Source organism: Hyposmocoma kahamanoa, unplaced genomic scaffold, assembly GCF_003589595.1.
Source record: "Hyposmocoma kahamanoa isolate Upper Pololo Valley unplaced genomic scaffold, ASM358959v1 92, whole genome shotgun sequence".
Classification (NCBI taxonomy): domain Eukaryota; kingdom Metazoa; phylum Arthropoda; class Insecta; order Lepidoptera; family Cosmopterigidae; genus Hyposmocoma; species Hyposmocoma kahamanoa.
The window spans coordinates 22,634,621-22,658,317 of record NW_020654748.1 but is presented as its reverse complement, the minus strand read 5'-3'; positions in this window follow the sequence as shown (position 1 = coordinate 22,658,317).

The window sequence follows — 23,697 nt, the reverse complement described above, 5'->3', positions numbered from 1 at the left end:
GTGTGTGTGTGTGTGTGTGTGTGTGTGTGTGTGTGTGTGTGTGTGTGAGCGCACATATTTCTGTTCAGTTTTGATTTCATTTAATTACTATATATATTATATTATATCAACTAATACCTCGCTTTTATGTTTACTTATTTATTTATATATTTATTTATTTATTTCAAACTAGTAGTAATTGCTCAATCTCCTCATACGACTTAGTTTCGAGCCATTTTGTAATGGCTAATTTGCAGTCATAAACTATTTTGTTGTATATATCAAGTTCTTTGTTAAGAGTGTTATACAGATATGAGGCCCTGTATTTGTACTGTCTACTAGCCGCAGTAGTTTTTATTTTTGGTACTAATGCAATTTTATGATATGTTCTTCTACCTGTAACCCTAGGTTTATATAGTAAATTTTTATGTTGTTTTATTACTGTGTAGAGTATATAGAGTTTTCTAACAGAAGTCAGCTTTGTCATTTGTATACTGACACTTTGCAGTTGGCAGCTGATGGCCTTGACTGTACCGCCGGATAAAAGGTCGAGTTGTAGGCTCTTAACCCATGAAAAGTAAACTAAAACTAATTAGCGGGCCTAAGGACCTCGGCTCAGGGCGCTACTGGGGACATCCGCCACAAGGGCGAGCTATAGAAGGTCGGTGTCGCAATGTAAAGGTAGAACTCCGATGTTGGCGACCACGGCGACCGGCGACAGCCACTGGCGACCGCATCGCTTGTTTACGGATCCAAGCGACCGCGAAGGACCGCCAGTCTTCCCGCACTTTTTAATACGATCGGTTGTATTCTGGTGCTTAATACAATTATGTCTAACTATTAATCCACAACCAGAAAGAGTTATACAGGCTAGAACAGAACGACCGCCAAAGCCGAAAACTGTAAAGAGTCTTAAATATGTACTTAATTGTACTAAAAGTGTTTTTGCTCTAAGTGTAATAGTTTCCGAGTTATTCAATGATAAAGATTTGCTTGAAAAGTCTGTGTTGTCAACCCTACACACAGTTGTTGGAGGCAACTACCGGGAGGTATTCAGGACAAAATCTTTGTAAATTAATAGGTCGTTGACCTCGGTCGTTGATCAGCACCCCATCAGTCGCTTTCTTTGATCAATCATCATGTGAATGATGATTAAATACGCGGATATTTTATTGTATTACTTTGAGAGTAATTAACACCCCTACATTTCCTGTTTGACGACCCAATATTTACATTTACCGAAAAAATGCACCTCTCATAGAATCTTCGGGGGACATGTTGTTTCTAAACTATGCGTTGTCATAAAGTACCTATAACAACTTAAGAAAAGTAAGTTTCTAAATGACCCTGTTAGGAGTTCAACTCATATTGTCTGTGTCATAAGACTAACTAAAATAAACATAACTAAATTAAGTAAACACGTTCTACAACATGAGTCAAGTACTCAAATTACAATAGTCTCGTAATCTCTTAATCCGGCCCTAACGTAAAATAGTAAATTAAGGCTGCCAATCACGTCACTTATTACCGCTTAGAGATGCACACTTGATACCTATTATAAATTTTTGGTAGCATAATCGAGATATCGTTTTTTTTGTAATAGTCTATTTTTCAATGCAATTTGGAAATACTTTTAATTTACACTACAAGAGTTTACTAACTTTAAAACGAAGGGCTCATTTTTCAATCATTTTTCACATTTTCTGTTAACTTGAGCTGTGTAGTTGAAATTTTAATAAACGTAATGTAAAAATAAATAAATCGGTTCTTGGAGGTCTACCACCTCCACGGTTCTTTTTCTTATTTTTCTTATTATCGATTATCATATTGCTAAATTTGATTATTTATTACAATTCATTAAACGACCTGCATTTAACTTACTTCTAAATTGCTCATGGTACTTATTCCAGACAAGACAACTATTAAACCTGTTTCTTTATCATAATTGTTTTTTTTAAATTAACATTTAGATATTTTATAATCAACGGTATATAATCAACGCGCGCGCATCTGTGCAGAGTTGCCAACTAAGCGACTTTGTCCCTTTATGTGGCATTCTGACATCAAAAGTGTCATTTATTTCTAGCGACAAAAAATTTGCAATTTTTTGGCTCATATTTAATTAGGTTTAGCCGTTTCAAATTTAATATTATTTTCGTCTTAGTATTCAGCAGTCTTTCGCCTGTACTGGGACCATAAAGTTCTGGCCAATAAAATAGACCTTCTGTTTAGTGATATTTGCTTTAGTCTAGTACGCAAAACACTTTTTCATTCATAAATTAGTTCAAAATGCCTGGTTGTATGGTAACTCGTGGTCTCATGTTTTTCTCGTGTTTACAATACATAATCTCAGTACACTGTACTAAAAAAACCGACTGTATTGAGGTCTCAAAAGTACGTGGAATTACATCTATTTGCCAAGTTTTATTAAAATATCCCCTAGTTCGCCACTATACAGGACTTGACACAGGAGATAATAAAAATCGGTTCTCACTACTCAAGGTACCTATATTGAGAGAGAAAAACGCCTTGAATTGGAGAATAGCAAAACCAACCATTAAAATAATTGCTCCTTAAGTAAAATTAAATTGGTCGATTTGAAGTGTAACAATTAACGACACCTGTCATTTCGAATTCGGGCTGGCCAATCGGAGCACAGTTGTCACTGTAATGATTTGGCAGAATAGTTTTCAAACAAATTAAATGACATATCGTCTCTATTTCTGATTATATACTCGATGTATGAACCAAAATAGTCTTATGAGTCTTGCCTATTAGTTTGAAGCGCTAGAGCAATCTTTTTTAATGAAATAAAACTAACTAACTAACTTTTAGTTCCGAACGTAAAGGCGACCGTAATGGGTTTACCGCCCTTTGCTTAAAATTAAAGTTGAGAAATTAAGTCGAAGGTAAATGTTCTATTGCACTATAGTCTCACCTTTTATTAGCAGAGATTGAAATAAGCGGGATAATATGTACCTAAAATAAATATACTAATACGTACCTAAAATATTGTAAGCACGAAAAAAGGCTTAACATCCTTTGCTTTAAAAAATTTTATGTGGTACACAATCGGTTACGAAATTCAATATTGTTATATTAAATAGTAGGTACATTATTGTAGGGGCCGGTAAGTAAGGGATCCAGGGAGGCCTTGTAGTAATTGCGAGTCAACCAATCCCCTTTCCCGCCGAGGCATGTATAGTATTTTTCTCAAACAATGGGAGAAAATAATAAAAAACTAAAGAAAGGAACAATTGTTAAAAGAAAACGTTATTGTTTTTCCAGACACATTAATAGAAGTCTGCAGAATTTCTGATAATGTGTTTGAATGTGTATCTGTTTTAACTGTATTTTTTATTTTTTATATTTACGTTATAGTTCTTCTCACTAGCACTCATTTTCGCGACCAAAATACAAAAAGACGAAAAAAGCATACCAAAACACTTTAGTTTAAACTTTACCGCCATTTTCTTTTTTTAAGTACATATATACATACGATACAGGTAGGTGTACGGTATAATTATTCTCGCAACTATGGACACTGGGCAGTTGGCTGTCTATCTTTTGCCTGTTTACATAGTTCATAGACAGTAAGGATTTTCAAGCTTACTTTGCAGGCCTTGGCAGGGAATAAGTCGCACGGTCCATAAATGACAAACTTTCCGTGTTTGTTTTTTGAAAGTACTGCAAACATTTCCGAGCATGTTTGAGAAAATTCAATTGAGTATCACATTTTTAAGTAGAAATATTTTTAAAACCTGTAAAATTTGTTTTTTGCTGCTTACACTAAGTCGGCGGTAATGGCTCGATATGTTACGAACTTATGAATGATTAAAGAACTACAGACAGCGAATGGGTCGTGAATTGTATAGGATTTCACATTTCACTCTAAATGTCAGGGTTGAGTTAGAAGGCAAAGCCGGTGCTCAATATTATGAATATATAATATAATTGATTCTGTACATAAGTTGCCGCAACTTACATATTACAGCGAGTTTGACTCTACAACGTTCCACTTCCATATTTTATCAGCCTACGTTACTCCGTGAAAATAATAAGACTAATTTCAGCGTGTATATTGCCTACAGAATAAGGATGCTCTTAAAAAAGTACCAAGAATAAAGGGGTGTGTGTGAAAAAATTCATAACTGAGTGGAGTAAATACAGAGTGAAAAAAATCAATGGGGCATGAATGGGAAATTTTACTTAATTCTTCAACATATCCCGAAAGAACAACTGTTTCTCCGGATTTAAATCGCGTATATTTGTTTTTTCAAACAAACCGACGGTTGACTGTCAACCGTGACCACGGGACCTGTACAGGGCCCGAAACGTCGGTTTGTTTGAAAAAACAAATATACGCGATTTAAATCCGGAAAAATAGTTTCATTTCTTATGTGTAACAATCGCGAAAACCTAAGAACTCGATAACAACTGTTTCGTTATAATTCGGTTTTCGGTGTAATGAAAATTCGAACAGACGTTATTTCGTTTTTTTTGGTTTAAACGTTTTAGGTTACTTAGTTTACCACCCTTAGAGGTGGAATATTTTCTTCAAATTTAAATGGCATCACTACTATCCTCTTTTTAACAAAAAAAAAAAATCATCAAAATCGGTTCACAAATGCCGAAACTTAAATTATCCGTAGCGATCCATAACGTCATCTTTTATGTATTCTACCTGTTTTTAAAGTATCGTTCCATAAACTCACTCATTTGCACGGGTTACTGAAATAACTGTGTTTCAACAACCATAAAGTTATTTTGTATAACTGTCGTTGAGAAAAGGGTGTTTAATTGCCAAGCCTTTTCATTTGTAAAGTTATACAATGGAATATGTTTTATGCGAGCAATTTGGTGCTAGAAAAAGTTTTAGGTTTCTATTTTGTTTTCATAGCCGAAGAGAAAAGTTGATATGTCTGTTAAAAATTTTGTAAATGAATATCGCGGAATGCATTAAATAATTCCGCCACATCTTTTTCACCATTGAAAATGAAAATATATCTATTATCTTTCACAAAAGAAACTTATGGGTGCTTATACCTATGATCCTCACATGTTGTCAAAATAATTTCTAATATTTAGAACTTACAATATTTTTAGTTTTTAATACCTCATTCCAAAATTCTAAAACCTATATTAGGCCTAGAGAAATCATATGAGCGCTGTTAAATTAAAACACTGTAAGTGATTTTACAGTGTCTTGGTTTGATACATTGACTTACAATTATATGGACGACGGGTATAATACAAAAACCACGAAAAAAATGTCCCAAGTCAACCTATTTAAACGTAGTGACATGTAAAGGAATATGTAAAAGCTAAAACGGTGAATTTAAATTGTAATGTCATCGCAGTACTGTCTAATTTTGCTTGCTTCGCTGTCAGTCGAACAAACGAAGACTAAAGCGTGAATGACGCTCTGTATACGATTTTAACGCCCTATAAGTTCGGACACTTTTTAGCGCGGACCCGACGTCCATATAATTGTAAGTCAATGGTTTGACACGATAGTTTTTTATTTTTACCAACCGGCGGAAGGTGATGTGTTGCCCAGGGCTGCGCTAGACGTACAGGAAAATAATGAATGAAAGAAACAAAACTGTTTATTACGCAAGCACAGACATGCATATAGACAAAACAACAGAGGAACAATAATAATAATAACAATAAAAACAATTAAATTAAAAGAATCGATACTGATTACCGAATTAAAACAATTGATAATGCAGTACCTAATTCACCGTCATGCGTGTCGCGCCTGGTGCAATCGGGACTTGCTCAGCTTTAGCCACAAATAGCTTTTTTTTCGTGGCGCTGATTGTCAGCAAGCCCGGGGCGAGTGAGCCACTGACAACATACATACAGAACTCAACAATAAATAAATAAACAGATACGAAAACCGACATAATAGGTAGTGTACATACAACTACATACACATGAGAAATACTTATGATATGTAAATAAAGTACATCAATAAAATAAACTTAAATTCGAATATTTTTATACAAATTGGATAATATATGAAATGTAAGGTAAAATGGGGTAAGAGGAACATCGGGGAAAGGGGAAAATCCATAATACCTAAAGTAAAGCGTTTAGCACTATAGTCTCTCAGTCGATGAAACAGACAAACAAATTAGTTTTAACGGTTGTAATGAGATGTCGCCACGATGTTCCAAGTTTGAGAGAGAGAGAAAAAAAATTGACATTTGTGTAGTCTGAAAACACGAGATGGGCGCGTAATTTTTTCTGTGCTGGATCTTGGTGAAAAAAGTGTTAGACATTATTTTTATAGAAAAACACGTAGAGAAAACGGTAATTTTTATTTTTTATTACTTATTTCAGTCCAAAAACAACTAATTATACGGGTTTCATTGGAATCAAAATTCTAACCGCCAAAAACATTGTTGGCGTAAGAGGTTCTAGTACTTACGGGGTAAGAGAAACATAAAAACAACGTGACAGACTTTTTGATGAATTGTCATAATGGAATATTGTATTTAGTGACTTCGTCTACATGATGTTAATTTCTGACGAATGTTACAATAGTTACACCACTACAATTTTATGCGTAAACAATCAGACAGCTTAAGGTAGTTTTTAAAGCCAGCAGTAAAATTCTGGTAGCACATTTTTTTCCATCAGGAATTTTTAGAAAATTTTATATTTTAGTCGAAAACTAAAAAAAATTTCCATTAATGACGTAATTTAAAAACAAACACAAAAATGGCTCATTGCACGTTAGCTACGTGGCCACACTACTTCTATACCAAATTTGAATTGATTTAGTGAAACGGTTTTCAAAGTAGAGTGGTTATGGAGACTAGAGAAGAATAAATGTTGTTAGAAGTGTACATTTATTTTTGGACCAGACATTGTTTTTCTATTACGACGATGTTTAAAAAGTACTTAAGTTACTTAATGTGTTGATTTGTAAACGATTGTTTAAAAGTGTGCCTTTTTTATGTTTTGTACTAAAAAAATTATAACAGGTTCACTTTTCTTTTATTTGTCACCCCTGACCTTAAATTCCTTGTGCCCCAAAATTATTTTTTCACTTTTTTTTGATAACTATACGTTATTTCAATGGTTTTAAGTTCCAATTCGATTGAAATAGTTTTACTTAGGACTTAATTACGGATATATATTTAAATATATATTATATTTATATGAAATACGACGACACTTCCTCTTACCCCATTTTTTGGGGGAAGAGAAACGTTAGCCCAACCTTAACGTTTGTGTCAAATACATCTAATGTATTAATTTTAGCGTAACGATAGTTAAAACGTGGAAAGCTATTAAACGAGGGCAAGATTAGAGTATTTCGAAATTCGTATAAGACATTATTTATTTCCCCTAGAGCTCACAACAGTTATCTCGAAATAAAGTATTCTTCTTACCCCGCCTTAGAGGTAATTTTGGGAAGTGTCATGACCACGCGGTCGGGGGCTCGAGGTGAGGTGCGGGAGCTGGTGACTTTCGAACAGAACTTTTTTTTTCCTTATCTCCTACGTATACCCAAACTGAATACTCGCATCTCTCACCCGTGCCGGAGGGACTACCGCAGCAGGACGCTGTAATTAGTTTTATATAAATAATCTATATAAAAAGGCATTTATATATATCATATATACTGATACGGAGAGGTTCCTTTCGTGGATCCCAGGATTAGTATGTATTATGTTGCTACAATTTTATGGCATATGGCTAGGAAATGGAATTCTCTGCCTGCAAATAAAACAGGCGAGAGTGTGAGGGAGGCATTTGTTATACAGGTAAGCATGCGCCATCGTTGCCTTATCGTCACTTTCCATTAGGTGTGATGGTGGTTAAATGCGCTCTCATTGTACTTCAGTAAAAAGTACATTTCTGCTTACTTTTGAAACAAATAGGGATATTCATCATTGTTACCGTAATAAAGGAAAATCTTGAGTCAAAATTATTTGTTGCAACTTATTTTACACCATTTACATAGTAATAATAATAACGCACACACTCATGGCCCCGCACTAGAGAAACCCTGTGTCACGGGTGCCATGGACACACACGTAGACAACCACAAATTACACCCAAACCCACGAGAGAAATACATGTAGACCATACAATATTTCTCCCGACCCGGGAATCGTACCCCGGGCATCTGCGTGGCAGTCCAGCATGGTAACCGTTCGGCGACAGCGGCAGTAACATAGTATTCACATTTTCAGTTAAAAAAGTGATGTTTTGTATGTTTAATTTTTTTATGTTATCAAGTCGTGCCGGTGATATGCGATGCGACTCGTCTACCCAATGTTGCAGTGTCACTCAGTCACTGCCTCTGTGGCTGAACGATTACCATGGTGGTTTGCCACGCGAAGTTCGATACCCGGGCCGGGAGAAATATTTGTACGACTTACATTTATTTCTTTCGTGAGTTTGGGTGTAATTTTGTGGTTGTCTATGTGTCTGTCTATGGCACTCACGATACAGGGTTTCCCTAGTGCGGGGCTAAAAGTGTGTACCTTTATTACTATTATAACTACACGATAATCTGAGACATATACTTGACAAGTCCTTCTAGTTTCACCAGTCTCCTTACCTCTGAACATGGTAGTACTTCCCAGAACTCAACTGCTCTACTAAAATCATTTATAACTGAGTGTTTGTGAGTTCCCTACTTATTCTTCTCAGGAAGCCTGTCCATAACAGTTGCAGTGCCACTCAGAGCTTTAAATCGCAAAGGTCCGAGGGGCACTACCACTGCGCCTGTTGCCCTGAGGCATAAGTTGATAAGTCCCATGTGCCTGTAATTTCACTATAGCACCCTTACCCGTCAAAACCGGAACACAGTAAAGCGCACATAAATGCTTAGCAGCAGAAATAAATAAAGTGGCAGTAATACCCTGGACGAACTTGTGACGGTGTGACCTCCTTACACCGTCATCTCACCTCTTTGTACCGTCCCTCTCTGCGCTTGTATCTTATCATTTTTTTTATTTTACATGTATTAAAATTTTAAATTTGAATTGTTCCATCTTCGTTCACTTTCTCATTTTGTTTTCGTTTCACGGTGACTCCCAGCTCGACCGCCACAACAGTCGGAGCTATTAATAAGCTAATCATGTGTAACAATTTATAAGTCTACAGCCTTCATGTATCAATTTCTGTAATTCAGTTTCTCGGTCCATTTAGGGGTAAATGCCTTAATAATAAAGTGTAGGGAGTGTTTTATACTGTTGTACCTGTTTATTTACATTTACCTTTATATTGTTACAGCCTTTCTTTAAACTTTACTTCTTTAATAAATTTTGTGGACCGGAAGTTTCCCATTTCATTGCCGTGAACCTGTCCACGGCTAGTTAGGGATACAACCCTTTCAAACTCTTTCATTAGGCGCTCTACTGCTACTAGATGATTTCTATGACATAAATACATATGTAGATATCTACGATATAAAGAATTGAATTTTGATTAATTTCGGTGCATATACTAGTTTATAGTAGCTAGCTATGGTAATTTGAATGGAAATAAAAGGGTAATGTGGGTATATCTAGAATGGATATTTCGATAAAAGATAGCATAATAAAGGTATTTGGTATAATGCGTTACAAATATAGGAATAGCTTTTAAGCGTATGACTACATTCTGCTGATAGTAGTGGTCATACACTGTTTGTACGCAGTTGGGTTTTAGGGAACAACGATTTGACATTGTGCCAACGTAATTTGTGGAACGTGTTCTTATCTTAGTCGGTTTCGAAATGAGGTTTGTCGAAGTTCTCGGCCACACACCTTTGGTCCTTTGTTTTCGCTTCTATTTCGAACAATCCTGATGCAGTTACAGAAAATTTGACCGGTTGTTTCTATTTTTACGGTTACGTTTGCGTTTTAATATTCCTATTTCACGGTCTCTAGATATTGTAGATTCGAGATAAAAACGTAGCAATAATAGAGCCGATTCTATTGATTCAATTTTTGTAGCAGTAGAGCTCCTTGTGAAAAAGTTGGTCCAGGGAAGTACTGACACCTTATCTATTTCTACCGCCAAGCAGTAATATGAGCATTACAGCGTTCCTGTTTTGAAGCGCAAGAGTGGTGTGAAATTACAAGCACATAGGACTTTTCAACTAATGCCTCAGGGTAACGGACGAAGTGGTAGTGCCTCTGAGATCTTTGAGATTTAAAGCTCTGAGGGACACTGCAACTGTGACAGACAGACGTGTCGCTTACCAACAGCGCACGACTTATTCGTCCCGTTATTTAGTATCACAAAAAACAGTATAATTTTAGAAAAAAACGGTAACAGAAATGACATACAAGTTGTTGCGTTTGGTAATACGTAAACTCACCTTTTTCGGACCGTTTGACGGTGGCGAGCAATTTGAGACCCTGCATCTGAAAATTGAGACCCGGACTGATGCTTCAAACGCTGTTCCCTAATTGTATTGAAAGTGACATTATTATGGACTGTAATGTATTGTCTACAGCTACGGTACCTATCTGGAAGATAGGGAGGGTTCACCACTAGCCTTACAGAGAACCGGATGAAGTGCGTGAAAACGGGTTGATCTGAGGTTAGGACCCTGACTTAGATGGCCCATACGCGGGTATGATCACGCAGGTCATGGTGCCCTTCTCGTGTACCCTAAGGGTCGGTAGGGAGGATCACTATAATCAAAGCGAATATAGAATGATATAGGGCTGTAACGTATTTTGAGGATTGAAAGGTTTAGAATTTGGCAGAAACAAGTGTGTGTAATCTATCTTCCCCAAGAGACAAGCAAAATTGTTGCATAATTTGGTTGGTTTTGGAATTAAACACCGACTGTAGACAGTAATCAAGGACACTGTAATTATGGAAGTGACATTTTCAAGTTTAGAAAAATAACCCTCTTTAAATAAAGACATAAAAAAGAATTCGACTACACACTAGTGTTGTCATTACTATGAGTTTATCGATAAAGATAACACAATGTATAAAGACAGCATTCCAAGATAATATCGTATCAGTTGAACATTCATGTAGAGCGGCTGTTGACAGGTTTCTAATTTTCTTGTTGACTAATTTTCTGTTTTATGGCATGCAAACCGGTAACTAGCACCGGCACGCCATGATGGCCGTTTTGACGTTTGTCCGCTCATCAAGTTTCGTATTTATCATAACTACGTTGAAGGAGCTAATTGATGTGTATTGTTGTCAATAGTGACGTAGAGTAAAATTCATGAATGTATAATTTTAGGACATAGCTCGGCATTTGTTTTTCGAAATCCGAAATATTTAAAAATGAAATCTAATACGATCGTCACTTAGGCTCAACTCACACAGGCGCAGATTCGAAGCGTCGCGTCGCGGTTTTCAACTACATCGCCTGGCGACTCTCGCATTAGTGCGCCCGGATCGGTGGTCTGACGCCTCACTGCGCTCAAGTGACGTCGCTCGACTTCAACCAAGCGTCGACGCCCGTTTCCACATTTGCATAACACAAATTTGTACCTTAATAATGGGAAAATAGAGATGGACATACTATAGGCGAAAAACATGACGCGTTGCGATGCTTCGACTCTGCGCCAGTGTGAGTTGAGCTTTACAGGATCGCTATCCAGCACAACTTCTCCCTCCGGCAAACTCGCGTCAAAGCTTAATGCAAAACAAAGCAGTTTCGAATTGACGATAGATGTATTAAGTAAACATTTTATTAAAACTTTTTAATCAGCTATCCCTTGCAATACTAGTTATAAATCTAAAAACTTATGAATGCGACTCGCATTGGATTATATTTTTTTCGATAATGAATAGAAATTGGACCTCACTACTGTAATCTGTCAAAACGGCGCTCATAGCGTGTCGGTACTGTACTGTAGTCGGATGATCCTTATGAAGCAAAGTGGCGCCGTCTATAGATATTGTAAATATTAAAAAAATATCCAGAATATCGCAATAATCCTTATGTCTGTGTCTATTCCTAACATTTTTACTCTTCCTACAATTTGGGACACAATTGTGCTGCTTACAGTAGAAGCATGTAAGGTTTTGAATAGATGGAACATTAGAAGCAAAATTTAGATTTATGATATATGGTATGATTTATAATGATATGATGGAACATTAGAAGTAATACACAACAAAATTTGCACGTGACGGAGGTATTTTGGCAGGCAAGGTACCTAATTCTTTTTAATTATTTTTTTTTATATTGAATAGAATTGGATTATGGTGAATTGTAATGGTGCATATTGTTTTAATATAATGTTATAGCGTTGCTTCCTTTTTAGCTGGTAAATGGCTTCTACATCAGAGCCAAAATCTTATGGATACTTAACTGCCCGCTGTTTGTTTTTCTCTGTTGTGTTACGTGGTGATGTGGTGCTCTGGGACATTTCTATAGCTCTTTCAATTTCTACAATGTTTTTTTTTTTCAATATGTGACAGTCAGATGACTTCACTCCACCTGATGTTAAATGGAAAGTGGAATCAAAACGTGAAGGAACCTAGCACAGAACTTATACAAAAATTAATCCACATTTCACCTCCAGCTCACTTAATGGAAAGTGACGATGAGGTCCACAATGGAGCATGCACACCTAAATAATGCGTATTCATTTTCGCCCTGGAAAGGTCCAAGTTATAGCGATCTGGAAATAAATCTACAGGCAGGGAATTCCACTCCATAGCCGTTCGCCATACAAATCCTCCGTGCCATCTTACCTCCGTGGCACACAGAAATCTTTCTCTCATGGGTTTGGGTGTAATTTGCGGTTGTCTGCGCCTGCACACAGGGTTTTCCTAATGCGGTGTTTTGAATGTGTAAAAAAAAAATGTGGAAGCGTAACGCTACTTACCAGTTTCATAAAAAAATTATATCTTCACATAGTCATCGAAATTTGCATTAAAAAAATTGGACTACCGACAAAGTATCGATATATCGATACCAACCTTGCATGTCAATAGCAACACTGTAAGTAACGAAAGCCCTCCTTTGTTTGGAGTACCTTTGTGTTAGGTGAAACTCTGCGTTTAGTGAACCGACGTTACACCACTCGGCGCCATTCTAATTGATTGACTTGACTTGTAATGGGGACAATCACCTAGATTCTCGAGTGGAAAATTCTCTGTTTGGTTCTTTCTCTATTAATTGAAAAATCGAGTAACAGTTGGAAATTCAAGGATTTACTACGCAATTAGATCAGGTGTAATTTGCCCTGTTGCTCTATTGATAGAGTCACCTAGCATCTGTCCTCTAGCTGCATCCAGTATATAACCAGAAATAGAGACGAGATAAGGCAACGCAACAGGCAAATGGGCCTTATATTATTTTTAAATATCAACTCTCGTTTGCGCTGAAATCACAAATTAGAAAGCTGAAATAGTATAGCGCCAACATCTGACCTGTGTGTACGTCTTCGTACATTCTAAAGATATTCTGTGTTTATTGTAATGTGTGTGAGAAAAACAGCAAAACATCTAATTACAAAACAAACGGAATCACATTTCATCGGTAATTAAACATTAAATACGTAATTTTTCAATTTTCGTCCATTGTAGCAAAGCTCAAGTTAAATTTTCGATTTGAAGTGAAACAATTGACGTCACCCGTTAATTGTTTCGAATTCGGGCTGGTCAATCGGAGCGCAGTTGTCACCGTAATGACTTGGCAGAATACTTTTCAAACAAATTTGTGACATTTCGTCTCTATTTCTGGCTATGTACTCGAAGTCTAGTAACTAAATTTTCAATAAGTGTCTGTTTTTGGTTTGACAGCATTGGTTTCTATTATTATTATTTTATTGCATTATTACGTAGTGGTAATTACATAATAGCCTCCTTTGCACAGCCAGTCTATCGCGCGTGAGGAGCAGGACTACGCGCGGGAAAATCTGCATGCGCAATCGTGCGCGATTACCTGTTTGAAATTTTTTAAGCTAACTTTCTTTCGAGATTATGATAGAAGCACTTTTGACGAATGGTTGGCGAAAACATATCGTTGGCGAAATTTTAAAACCTCGTAACTCCGTTTTTGGATGAAATCCCTTCATTAATTTTGAAGCGCAAAATCGGACAATTAAAATTCTATATAACCTCGAATGGCCTTGGTTGGATTCTGGATAACAGTGAAAGTGTTAAATCAATCACTTTTTACACACTGATTACTATAAAGTGTGAAAACATGATTTCTAAAAATGTTCACGATGGAAAAGAAACACGAACTTACCTCGAAATTTTACATGAAAACACATACCAAGGATTTTTTTTTTATATCAACTAAATAGAATATGGGATATTACACGATAAACAATGTTCAAATACCTTTAATGTCGTTTGTAAAAAAATAAATTCTGAAATAAAGCCAGTGGCCCTGCCGCTCGACCCAAGCAAAATGAACCTTATTAGTAAAGGAATAAAAATTAATTCGAGCTTAGGTAGTATCGACTATTAAAGCTTAAAATATCATTTGTAGGCATTGACTTACAATTATATGGACGTCGGGTCCGCGCTAAAAAGTGTCCGAACTTATAGGGCGTTAAAATCGTATACATAGCGTCATTCACGCTTTAGTCTTCGTTTGTTCGACTGACAGCGAAGCAAGCAAAATTAGACAGTACTGCGATGACATTACAATTTAAATTCAACGTTTTAGCTTTTTCATATTCCTTTACATGTCACTACGTTTAAATAGTTTGACTTGGGACATTTTTTTCGTGGTTTTTGTACTAGACCCATCGTCCATTTATTTGTAAATCAATGTTTGTAGGACACTTTTTTTTACTATTTCTAGTACTTCTGACGACCTCCGTGGTCGTGTGGTTTGTACGCCGGTGTTATCTCTGAGGTCCCGGGTTCCATTCCATTCCGGGCCGTTTCAATGTAGAAAATCTAACTTTCGTATATTGTCTCGGGTCTGGGTGTTTGCGTTGTTGTCTCCGATTTCCATAACACAAGTGCTTTAGTTACTTTGGGATCAAAGCAACGTGTGTGACGTTGTCTAATACTTATTTTCATTTATATATTTAATCCTGTTTTTATGCCTATGGCTTTATTCGGTATAAATGAATGTATGAACCATTGAAATCGTTTTCGCAATTTGATCGCGGCTCCTGTAGCAAAAGCTGTGCATATTGTTGGCAGCTGTATTTCAAAGTGTTATAAATAATAATACCCGAATACGCCAATGGAGTTGGGAGTAGATTTCGACAGAATGTTGGTTATGCAAGAGTCTATTATAAAATTATAAATCAACGCTAATAATATTGTGTTAATTCTCCCACAGATGACTGACCATAAAAATAGCCAACAAAAAAATTGAAAATCACAGACAATCAAATGCAAGCAGACACAAAAGTGTTTGAAATGATTATTTTCGATAAAAGCTACCAAATGTAGGACATAGCACTTGAGATATCATTGCCTCCACTGCGCGATTATCTTCATCGCTTTCACCGGTGCAGTCATAATTACTCTAACTCTGATAACAAGTTGATCTGCCTAAATTAGGGTCCCCTGAAAGTTAGCATCATAGCCTTTTCCCGGCAGTGACTTAAGCTGAGTGAATCCTTTTAAATACGCCACAGCCGCACACATGACATTTACTCTAATTGTGTTGCATATTTAATATTTGCTTTGTTGTTATGGTTTTATTTTTATTTCATTCACTTTTGTTACTTTATTTAATTTTATATATTCTTTATCTTTCGCACCGTGTATTTTTGTGTTGTGGCGCATTAACAAATGATTCTATTCTATTTTATTCTAAATGCGCATGTACGTTTTATTCCTAGGAATGAAAGAGACAGTTGTGTAGTGTTGCTAATTCGGTCAACTTGTCTCGTCGGATAAAACAATCAGGCGTTTTGTACAGTAATCTAGACGCTGCGCGGTTAAGTTGCCGGATAACATAGTCAGACGTTTTGTTTGTTTAAAATTAATGAAACGTTATTGATGTTGATTATTGTATTATATTTTATGGCGATAAACAAATTTCCAGATACAAAGTACCGGGACGAATAAAGGTGGCAGTCTTCCCTGGGTGAAAGCTTTCACTGGGAACACTGCTGCTGATAAAACCTTCTGAGCATATCAGGCACAATGATTTGAACAACTATTTCAAGTAATCAATTTTTCAGTACTACCTCGGAAAATGTGCGACTGAACTGCATTATCGGGGGGCTAGACGTAAGCTAGGGTTCCACCTCTCAGTTGTGGATGTAACTAAAAATTCGCACGAAGCGTTATGCTTCCATATTTATATGGCGTGCGGCTTCGGAGTGGAATTCCCTGACGACAGATTTGTTCCCTGATATAACTTGGACCTTTTCAAGGCGGAAGTGAATAGGCATTATAAATCTGTAAGTGAGGTCGTTAAGTAAAGGCCCTTATGTCCATGTTTTGAACTTTAGATGTGTTTAGAAACTTAAACAAATAGATCATGCAGCTAGGGACCCAATAGCTGTTTTATTGACGTGAAAGCACAAAGTTCAGTGCCGAAGCTAAGATAGCAGTAAGTAAGGACCGAAAGGTCTCAATAAATTGAGAGATTTTTATTGCCATACAAATGCTATAGCAGTAGAAACCATTCATTCATTCATTGACATTACTTTTTTTTGGGAAGGACATTTTGTAGTTGGCCGCTGATGACCTTGACTGCGCCACCGGAAAAAGTTGACAATATAAAGCATATGAGTTGACTTATACTATTGAAGTTAACAAAACGATAGCGCGTTGTTGATGTGTCATCGACTCACCATTGAAGAGCAGAGTACCAAAAATTACAATGGCAGTTGAACAGAATCTCGATGCTAGCCACTGACAAACCATTACTATTCTTTATAGTTACTACGTAACAGATATATCGCTCTCATACAAAATCGAAAATACCTACGCTATAACAGCCTACCTAATCTGACTAACGACATCAGGCGCTCACTACGAGGAAAAAGGAACCTAAGCACGCGCGCAGAGAGGTGAAAGTAATTTGCCCGCCGTGTGCAGTCGTGCGGAGTCGAATGAGCAAAACTTGTATGAGCGCTTGTACCAACGTCGATACACTCAGTGGTAGGGACTTATCGCGTAACCTTGAGCGAGTGACGGAGCCCTGCCACTACTGTTAATTTTTATCAGAATACCAGACGTACAAAATCCTGTCATTGACACGCTCGACAAACAACTGATATGATTTCAAATTGACAGACACGAGGCCCAGGTGAGATAGAGGTCGAATGTGTAATTATTTTAACCATATAAAAAGCCGCAATTGATTCCATCGAGTATCTTTAAAAGCGATATTTTACGTACTCTAACTACACTGGTATTACTATAATATAATCTGCAAATATAACTACCAGCCAAGACCAATCTGCCGTTTATACGTAACTACCAACTGTTTGATTAAGTACGCGTAAATGGAGGATGTAGCCACGTGTATTATACGAGTACAGACGTCTCTATCTATTCATAGTCCCCCTATATACAGTTAAATTAATAGATGTCATATTGACCTCTTCTTCGTTCACAGGATAACAAATAGATCCAGATGGACATGTTTTAATATTGTAATGTATACTATAAATAATTATAGACTAATAAATAGCTTGCATTAAATAAATGTAATTTGATGTTTTTTAGAAAAGGCAGTAAGTGACACTTCGTAGATTTTACAAGAAAACTTTTATGTTTTAGGTTGTAACGACTGTTTTAAAATATTTACTTAATATTTTTTAGTTTTGCACCGGGACCAGAAAATTTAACATATTTGTATTTATTGAAAAAATAACAACGAAATTAGAAAAGGCGAGATTGTATTTGTTTATTTTAATACTGTTAAGAGGAGTCTGCGAAACCCCCGTACAATATTCAGGGACCCCAGGGATCTGTAGACTCTGGGTTGAAAAACACTGGTTTAGATTATAGCTCGCCGAGATGCTCCGGTTTCATTACAGTTGGGAAGTGCTACTAAACAAATACAGACGTCTCACAGCTCTGTTCAATAGATCATTTTCGTCTTGGAGATCACGAACTTGAATTTTACGACCTTATAACGACGTCACAAGGTACAACCGCACACAAATCAAAAAGTGTTATCTGCGTCATGAACGATCGATTCGATCTACTTTGCGCTATTTACAGAAAGTTATATTTAGACTTATATAGAAAAATAAATCGATAGAAAACTGGTACAATTGTTATGATAACCGAATGTGGGCGAAGGCGCCTCGTCTATGTTGTTACACACTGCAGAATTTTGTATGTCTGCACTATAAATATAATATAAAGAGCGACCAAATTTAGCAGCGACACAATCGCGCGATTGCATCGTTGCCGTCGCTTATGTTGAATTATTAACCGACTTTAAAAAAGGAGGAACTCAAGTCGGAACGAAAAACTCATGCGCCTGAGCTAAGCTACACGCCTGAACATAACAGTTCCAGTGCCACTCAGAGCTTTATATCGCAAAGATATGATGGGGCACTGCCATTGCGCCCGTCACCCTGAGACATAAGTTGACAAATTCCATGTGCCTGTAATTTCACCAGCACCTTACCCTTCAAAACCGGAACACAGTAATGCTGACATTACTGCTTAGCGGCAGAAATAGGTAAGGTGGCAGTACTTCCCTGGACTAACTCTTTCACAAGGAGCTCTACTGCTATTAAATTTTCAATGTTTGTTACGCGATTATTCTGTGAACCGATTTTGATGATTCTTTTTTTATAGGAAAGAGGGTACCTCAGTATTGGTCCCATTTTTTGAAGGTATCCCACCTCTAAGGGTGGCAAATTAGGGGATGAATTCGGTTTCACGCACTTTCCGGTAACCGATTTCAACGAAACTTGGCAAATAGATAAATCCACGAACTTTTAAGGTCGGTTTTTTTTTTATAAAAAAGTTATAATTAAAAACGTGCATCGCATTTGTATCGCGATTGTATCGCTGCTTAAGGCGAGATTTTTGATGCGAGCCTACATTTTAGGAGGTGAGGTGGGGGGCGCGCCGTCCCGCAATCCGCGCGCTGAAATTTAAAATGAATGAAATAAGAACAGGCGGAGAAATTTGACACAGATCCGACGTCGATAAGTGCCTGACGCGGCGTGTCGTTAACCAGCTGGGCAACAAATTTTGGGCTTTTGTTGAAAACCTTTAAACTTTAGCAGGTTCTCTCTAGTACTTAAAGACAAATATCTCCATACAAAAATTATGAATAAAGTTAGATATTTTATTCTTAAATAATTCGTTCATTTTATATGATCAGGTCTATCGTGTAAAAAAATTAGCACATTCTTTAGACGATATTCTTAGGTGTATCGTATATTTTTTGTAAGACCGTTATTTAATAGTAAATTCTAAACCATTTGATCTAGGAAAACAGCTTTGCCCGCTTTTTCTCCGGTGACTCGCCTTAAGGCGATTATCATACTCCACCGCGCCCCGCGACGGAGCCGGAGCTGCGTTTTTAAAAGTAGTACTAAAGTACCTCAGTTTGTCTGGAAAACACGCACCGTCGCTTCTCCGCGCGGAAGGGCGTGGCGAACAGCAGGGTATGGCACACTGCACTCCGCACTACCGCGCAGATTTTTAAGCTTACGGACATGTTCAGTTTTCTACAATAGTTCTCGACGTCGGTAAATTTAAATTTGCTATTGAAAATCGAACTAATTTATCTTCAAATTTTCATAAATCTTTAAAATGAAGTTGAAATTATCAGTTTGTCGATCTGGTTCGTATAAAGGGATGTATCCAATATTTTAGGTGTGTTTTTATTTGAGTAAACAAAAACCAAATAGATGACTGCAGCGTCTTGAATGAGTTCTGCATTAATAACTATTCTTGTCAAAGAAGGATCTCGGCTACATATACAATCACTACGCCGATCAACTGCGAAGCGAGTACTTACACCGCGCGCGTGATTCCGCGTCCCGTTGCGAAGCGCGGTGCAGTGTGTACGACTAGCGATTACATCGCGACTAAATCGCTGCAGACGCGCTACTTATAGTCGCCGTGTGTAACCACTCTTACGACGTGTACGAGTGTAATTATTGAAATGAGAGCACCGGTGAATAATTATACGACTTTTTAGCACCTCTGGCAACGAAGTTTCTTCGCTTCGCAATTCTTTCATTGAGCTGTTTTTGTCAGAGTATAAACAACGTAATGTAATTCACTCCATAAACTTGGTGAAAACATCGTGATGAAGAATTTTGAAAGAACCGAAACCAGTGGAAGTCTGAATTAGGTTGGCCGAATACGGTGGATGAGGTAACACATCTCTAACTACAATAGTTTTTGATGGCTTTGTAAAACTGTGTGTGATTTGGCATTATCATGATGCAAAATGATACCTTTATAACTTATGAACTACATTTATTCTTAAAGCGCTCTAAAATATTATTTTTTAAACGACCAAAGACAACATAATGTTATGTTAAAAGAAAAAAAAATATTTTTCACTTCTCATGCTCTTAAAGTTCGTACGTACGCTGGGTGTAGGCTGCATAAAATAGGATTGTGTGCTGTCGTGCATATAATAGGATTTTGTGCTCTAGTGCATAAAATAAAATCGTCGTTTAAGACCGAGGCAATGACGCCGCACCAATAGCCACGCACACTAGAACTTTATAAAATAAAGTTTTACTTTTAAAATTTTTAATCCGTGGTTTTTAATTTTACATTAAATAATCGTTTATTTGTAATATTGCTGTTTAATTTCCTCGCAATTGAAGTGAAAAGCAGAGTGTATAACTCGTTCATAAATCCCATTTTACCCTCGACTTAAAAAACCGAGATATACTCGTCTCGGGTAAAATGACGCGCTTTATGGACTTGTTGTACAATCTACTATTTTTTTCTCACAGATGGCGCTACGCCAAATATGTCGTAAAAAGCAAAAAACAAAGATCTGCAACAAGCACATGGAAAAATTCGTAAGGCAGCTGGTTCGTTCCGTGCCTTAGTTGGCATAGCGTCTAGCACGTTTTGCTAGAATACGTGAAATTACCGGCACATGGGACTTGTCAACTTATGTATCAGGGTGACGGGCGCAGTGGCAGTGCCCCTAGGATCTTTGCGATTTAAAGCCCTGAGTGTTACTGCAACTGTTATGGATAGGCGCGTCGTTTACCACCAGATGCACAACTTGTTCGTCCCGTCACTTAGTATTATATAAAAAAAATATAGCCGCTAAGGATAAAGAGTTGTCGAGTGCCGACCTCATACGAGAAGACGCGGCATGGGCAGGCCATTGGTCACCTACAAGGTACCAATGACCTTGAGAAGGTTGCGACAATCCGCTGGATGCAAGCAGCACAAGAACGGTCTTTGTGGCGTTCTTTGGTAGAGGCCTATGTCCAGCAGTGGACGCCTTTTGTCTGAAATGATGATGGTGAAAATTCGTTTATCGAAACGTAGAAAATAGGGGAAGCCACGCTTCTAAGGCACCCAAAAATCATAATTTTTGGTATACAGACGTTTTAATTTTGCCGCCGATGGTTTATGGCCAACGCAGGCGCCTGTGCGCCCGGGAATGTCGAGTACCGAGTATCATAAAACCGTTTGCGTTCAACGTACACGTCTATCGGACTTCCAAATCCATTAATGTGTTATCTCTATTATGTTTGTTATGTTGAATGCTTTCATATAACAACATTTGTATCGAACGATGGTGAAAATACATTTCCTAAATGTAGAAATACGAAAACAAAAATTCTTTGCCACAATGACATCCTTTTGGACACAAATAAATTAAACCAAAAAAAAAACAATTAACGGTACGCCAAACATGTCAGAGGGAAAAAGGAGATGTCTCAGCTTGTGCTCCCTGGACGTTGTCGCAGACAGTGTTGTTTTTCAGCCACGTCCTTGTCCCTAAGATCTTAGACAGCCTTAAATACAACGAGGGTCTAGAACAATTATAAAACAGTACTATCTAGAGCAGAGGTTCCCAAACTTTTTTCTCATAGACCACTTTCAAAATTTAGCTAGTTCCGGTGGACCCCCTGCAGTTACATTTCTACCATATTCCATATCCATATTATTTTTTGTCACGCCAACGTAGACCCCCGTCGAGTCTCCCGTGGACCCCTGGGAGTCCACCTGGACCATTTTGGGAATTAAGGATCTAGAGCTTTGTTGATTCAATTTTTGTTTCTTTTTAGTTAAGTTGTTTATTTTTGGTTCTTTTCTTTTTTTAAGAAAAGTAAATTTAACAGAAGAAATTGCTTGCGGCAATAATGGCAGCCTTTTCCAGTTCTTGTTTATAAATGTATCACAAGTGCAGTATCTCATACATTCAATTCATATAATAATTTAATTTTAACTGCCTCTGTGGCCGAACGGTTACCATGCCGGACTGCCACGCAGAGGTCCCAGGTTCGATTCCCGGGCCGGGAAAAATATTTGTATGACCTACATTTGTTTCTCTCGTGAGTTTGGGTGTAAATTGTGGTTGTCTATATGTGTGTCCATGGCACCCGCGACACAGGGTTTCCATAGTGCGGGGCTATGTTGAGTGTGTGTGTTATTATTATAAAAAAAAATCCTTACAAGTGCAGTATTTTATATACGTTCAAGTCATGTAATAATTCCTATTGTTAAAAATTTTAGTGTTAACTACATTAGTACATATTGTGCCATCCTATCTTATAGAGCTGTTCCAACTGGAAGGCAGCGTTACAGCAGGCGAGCTGTGACATATGCTGAGTTGGATCCATTTCACCTTTTATGTATATATAATGATTAATTTGCTTTGTTTTGTATGTTTGTCTAGTCTAAATAAGCAAAATTAACGTTTCTTTCTTTCAATATCATTGTATAAGAGGGGAAGATAAATAATACATTTTATTTTTAATCAATGTCACAATATTTTTATCTCGATAAGGTAATTTAAGCAAAAGTTACGAGTACATTTTGTTAAATTTGCAGAAATTGATGACATAACTGGCTAAGGTGTTATAGTTATATTTTTTTTCCTTCTTTTTAGTTGATATTCTTCTTCCGCTTCGTGTGTCGACTCTGACGTTTATATTTGTGAGGACCAGTACTTAGCGACTGACACAGCATTATCAGTGACATTGTAGAGGTCCTTGCGTATGCAGGTGCAGGGGTACGCAAGACAAGACAAAATATGCGCCGTAGTCTGGGGAGAAACACCTCAAACACATGCGCTCTCCGAGCTATAACCCCATCAGTGCATGCTTCCTTGCTTCGACCGACTTGGGTCCGCAGTCTATTTAGAGGCTTCCAAGTGTGCCAAGTTCCTCTGCCTCTTCTTGTTAAGCTTTTTTGAAATGTGTATTATATAAGTATAAACTTGCATCTCAATAAATGAATATAAAATTTCCTTTTTTCCTTAATGTTTACGAAGTTACGTCATCATAAGCTTACACGACTCCACTGCTATCCTATGGAGGATATGGGGACATCAGATAAGTATAGAAATAACAAAAACTCGCATGTTCGGTTGTAATTGTTAATGTGTGTGGTGAATTTTAAATAAATAAATAAATAGATAATAATAATAAAATCGTTTATTTATCTCAACATATTAATACGTAAAAATAAATATACGCTCTACACAGAGTTTAGTAACAAAAAAAAAAAAAAAAAAAAGTACAACAACAATAGTAGTGTGAAATTTTTTTTATATAACATCAAGTGACGGGACGAACAAGTCGTGCGCCTGATGGTAAGCGCCTGTCCTTAACAGTTACAGTGCCACCCAGAGCTTTACATTGCAAAGATCTGAGG